Source organism: Mus musculus, chromosome 16 (genome assembly GCF_000001635.26).
Source record: "Mus musculus strain C57BL/6J chromosome 16, GRCm38.p6 C57BL/6J".
NCBI lineage: Eukaryota > Metazoa > Chordata > Mammalia > Rodentia > Muridae > Mus > Mus musculus.
In genome coordinates this window covers 9,251,937-9,257,358 of record NC_000082.6, presented here as the reverse complement: position 1 = coordinate 9,257,358, position 5,422 = coordinate 9,251,937, and positions in this window count along the sequence as shown.

Genomic DNA, 5,422 nt, shown 5'->3' with positions numbered 1-5,422 from the left:
TTTAATATTCTTTACTAAATTCCCTTTGAATTGCGTTTTTTTCTGTTTCGGGGAAGAATCAGGCTCCCTTATCACCAAAATTTAAGAGGATTTCTTTAATATGAGTTGTATTAACCTGGGTATAACCCAGCTATAATTTTTCTTATGCTGTTATGACAGCAAAAATAACTCAGAGAAATCTGCGAATGTTTCAAGGAAAGCACAGAACCTCTCTGAAGTGTGTTTGAAAGAGCAAGAAGTATTCCAGATGATGGTGGCAGGCTTCAGTTCACTATTTTAGGCATAAGTTTCATATGTGAAGAGACACATGGAAAAACTTGGACAGATAAACATACTTCTATGAAAGCAAATACAAATGAAAAATAAGAAGCTTCCTTCTCCCTGTGCAAGGTCAGGGAAGAGACCTCTGCTCCATCTGCTTTCACAGACCCTCTTCTTTAGAAAACCTCTATAGGTGTTCCTTGGTATTAATGGGGAATTGGTTCCAAGATCTCCTCACCTGCCCCAAATAACAAACTCTGCAAAGACATCTCTGTCTATGAAATTATGTAATATATCGTTATCCTATGCTTATCCCCCCTTACATTTTAAATCATTACAGGATCGTTTGCAACACCTAATACAATGTAACTGCTATGTAATAAGTGTTCTACATCACTTTATCTTTATTCTTGAGAATTTCATACAATGAAATATGATATCCACCTTTTATCTTTCCCTTTCAATTCCCTACACATCCTTTTTCCTTTCCTTCATCCTTATAGCCCATTAAGGACAGTTACCACTGTCAAAATGCCCAAGGGATGGAGCCATCCACTGGAGCATGGCAATCCAGTTACTGGCTACATCCTCCAAATGAGAGAATGATTCTCCCTCCCCAGGAACTATCAACTGCCAACAGATTCTCAGTATGCTTTATCCACTTGTTGCCTTTGTCTACCCACCATAACTCCATGGTAAGACACTGGTGTTGAGATCACCACTCATTCATTTGGCTGCAGGACATAGATAAACCAATCTCAAACTGATCACAGAACTTCCTCCCTGCTTGTTAGATTCTGAAGTGCCAGAAGGTGCAATACAGGCTGAGAGAGTGAAGACATCCATGGTCTTACCCAGCACTAGATCCTGTGTACTACAGTATCAACTTGCTAGACACTGTTGTGTCCACTAGTGCAACCGTGGCATGATCATCATGGGTAACTAACTGATTTCTGATTGGTTGTGAAGTTTGCTCCACAGTAGAGAATTTCATGCCTGGTAATGTTATTCTGGTGAAAGACCTTCTCTAGCGAGATCGTAGGCCCTAGGGAAGAATTTGCTAGTGCTATTTTTCTAATTGGTCATGCTGTCAGAATGCTATCTACATTATTATTATTTAGAGAATTGTGACCAAAACAATATGTATATATTCAGGTATTTTTTTCCCAAATGCTTTTTACACAGTTGGTTAAATTCCCAGACATGAACCATGCAGTCACAGAGTTCTTCCTATCTCTTTGAAATGTGTGTATATATACAAAACAAAGAAATAGACAAAACCCCCAATTAAGCCCACATGAGAACCCAAGGATGCTGTTGGCCCTGTGCGGACCCAAGGATGCCCCTGAGACCTGAGAGCCATCTGTTTGAAACATAGTCACCCAGGAGGAAGCCAGGACTTTACCTCCCACTACCTGAGGGAGGGTGAGAATCTGAGTCCAAGTCACAGCTGACACCTAGCTCTAAGGAACAAAACTGCCTCCTGTCATGAACATGTGAGACGTTTGTTTCTCCTTTGTTGGAGCCAATTAGCAAATGCAGATTGCCATCGCAACTACCAAGGGAACCCAGAACCTGGGATGAACCACTTGAGGCAAATGCAGCACCGCCCCCCTCAGTAACTGGCAAGTGTTTGTCTTGAGAATGCATGTGATGTACCTGATGGGCTGAAAAGGAGCTGGGTATCCCCTCATCTTTGCTCCTCACTGTGATAGCTCAATGCTTATTCAGAGGCACAACTGTGCTTTCTCCTCTATTTTTCTGAGTTGGAGGGAATTTTGTTTTTTAATCTCTGTATAGTAACCACCCTCATTAAGACATGGGCTGTTCCAGCACTGTGGAACTCTGGGCTCCTTTGGAATGAGTCCCCCAACTCTCCACCCAAAGCAGTCATTGATAATCTATTCCCATTGGCAAGTTCTATCTATTCTAGAATTTCTTATAAAGGTGAGTCACACAGTACTGACTCTTTTCTAACCTTGAAAGTCCTTGAGATTCATCTGTATCACAGTACAGTGTTCCCTGTTCTTTGAACCATCTGTGGACAACCATCTTACCTGATTTCTATATGAGACTATATGAGTCCTATTATAAAGGACTGTTTGTCCCCCCTGCCCTATCTCTCTCCCCATGTTTTCCTGGCCAGCTTCTTCCCTTCTTTCTCTCTCCTCCCTCTTTCTATTCCTCTCTGTTCCCTTTCTTTCTCAGCATCTACTCCCTTACCCAGAAACACTTCCCAAGTCCCAAATAAATTTCCTTTTATACTAGACCCATCGTATGGTTGATACCTCAGAGAGGGATACCTCAGCATGGGCCCACGAAGGCATACCCTCCTGTCACAACATACCATGTTTTATGAAACTTTTAAATGGTTCTGTGACTCAGATTCACAAATTTGCAGGTTCACTGTCCCACCATGGCATGGGATAAGCCCACAGGTAGGGACCCTATCCAGGCAAGTCCACATGCTACACAGGCTCATTTTCCAGCCATTAGATCACTAGATCCCTCTATCCTAACATTGGTAAGTTCCCCCACTCCAGCCCCACTCCATCACCACTCCCACCCTGGCCCCCTAGTACCAAGGGATTGAATGTTGAGCTCCTAAAGTCTCTCTGGTGTCTTGAGGATGGAACCATGGTCTTCATGGCTATGGCTGGCTCTTCTCAATCCCAGCCTTAGAACCTCTTCCCTTAGGTAAGATTTCTCTCTTCACACAGCTCCTCCCTTTTCTCTCAAAACCCCCAGGACTGGATGTTCTGTGTTTCTCGAGCATCTGCCACAATTGTTCCCTGGTTACCACATGACGAGCTGGTAAGCCAGCCTGTACCACAAGTGTTCTGTTATTATTTTTTTATCCTCGGGATGCCACAACTGATAGAAAGTACAAAAAGTAATAACCATTTTCCTCACCCATGGGCATTGTGTCTTCATCCATACCCAGGATCCCCACTGGGATGCTTCTTGGAGAACCATAAACCTCTAAAACTAGCACATGAGGCTTCCAAACTCAGACACTATTGCAATCAAATTTGGCCCCCAAACCCACTAGACCACAACTCTAAATGGCTACTTAATGGCACTTTTGATCGCATTGTTTTAAGGGATCATTATATCTATTGTCAGTGATCTAGAAAATGGCAAGAGGTTTCCTACATCCAAGTTTTTCCTACCTTTACTCCAAACCTTCTTTGATTTTCCTGTTCCCTAACCTAGCTCCTCCTAGCCATAAAATCTCAACCGGAGAAAACTTCCACTAAACTCTAAAAACATTCTCCAGATTTTTTTTTTCAGACTTAGCCCTCTCTGCCTACTCTTAAACTTGTATTTACTAAAAATAAAGAATAATTTTAAAAATGTATCCCTGATTTCTTTCCATTCTGGTCCATATCATCTCTAAACCAGCTGTGGCAAGAAAACAGCTGGACAGGACTGGATCCCTGCATGCACTAGGACCCGAGCTATGCCCCATACACACTTGCCCCAGACCTAGCATAACACATGGGCACGATTGTGCTGGCATGTGCTAGACAGACTATACACCTTTCCACAGCCACAGCAGAGGCTGCTGCAGTGGGGGAGGGGAGGACGATCTCTTCACATGCACACGACACCCTGCCTGCCAGGCAAAACATGTCTACTTATCTCTTTGTGTATCTAATTACTTGTTTCTTTGCTAATACATAGCCACTACACACTTCTGTAAATAAATTCCATTCCATTCTATTCTGGGATATAACAAAGATAGGGCTTGCCATCATCTTTGCTAAGGGTCAGGGGGAGGCAGAGCTATAATTTTGACACCATCTTGCTTGAGGGCTATCACATGACTAGCTATAGCTTCAGTGCCATCGTGATTGAGGGCAGTCACATGACTGCCAGCCATCTTTGTTGTAGGGAGTTTCCACTTCACCATCATCTTGCTGACCTAAAGGAAAGGTCTCCAAAGACACTTCTATTGAGATAAGGTTTTCATATGGCTTCTATCCTGCTTTGGTAAATTGTTTGTTTGTTTGTTTTGTTTGTTTGTTTTTTGAGACAGGGTTTCTCTGTGTAGCCCTGGCTGTCCTGGAACTCACTCTGTAGACCAGGCTGGCCTTGAACTCAGAAATCCTCTTCAGGCCTGCCTCTGCCTCCCGAGTGCTGGGATTAAAGGCGTGCGCCACCACGCCCGGCTTTTGGTAAATAGTAATTTTAATATTACTTTAAAGGTTTACAACATTAAAAAGCTAAAGATCACTGCCTTAAAGATATGTTTAGCTTTGTTTTTGCTACTGTCATTAAGTTACAATGTAACCTTGTATTTTTATAAACTATAGATTTCTATAATGATACACTGTATAAAAATCAAAGGTTCCCAATCTCTTTATGGACTGTGTTTATAGATTTAAATTTTTTGCTTTAATACTAAAAGATTTTATACTCAAAATCACAATTTTTAAAGCTCAGACCTACCAGGCTTTAGTCTCAAAGGTACTATAATTAAACATACAGACTGATGGTCAGTAACGTGTAAATAATCATACACTCCAGTGTGTTCAATGTGTGTATATTTAGAGCCATGCTTAGAACCAGTGCAACTAACTGCAATATTACGCTCTAGCTTCCTGCTTCATGTTTGTTGGGTACAATCTAGAGCAAAGAACTAGAAACAGACGCAAATTGTCTAACTCAGATATGCTTACTAGATACTAGCTCTCGGTCTTGTTAAAGACCAACTAAATATAACATTAAATGTTTAAGCTTACTATGACAGCGACTCGCAAATCCCAACAGTGACCAACCCCCCTCCCACCCCCACCCCCAACCCCACACAAGGTCTACAAGAAGATATGGAAACAGCAACAAAGGACTCTACCTGGATTGTGTTATGATAACCACTAAAAGAGACTGCTCCATTGCCTTGCCCATTGCCAGGGCTCAGCCTAAACTGGACAGAGGACATCTAGAGAATTAAATGTCTTATATTGCCTAAGACAAGCATCTTGCTAAGTCCAGGCATTTACTCAAAATCTGCATCTAGGACAATTCCAGAGAAGCAGCCCACAAATGCTCAGGTCTGCTGTCACAGACACTTCCTACCTACAGTGGTCCCACGGACCCTGAAGAGCAATGAAACAGCGAGCTCTCCTAGGACTTGACCCACATCCTCACCCCAATT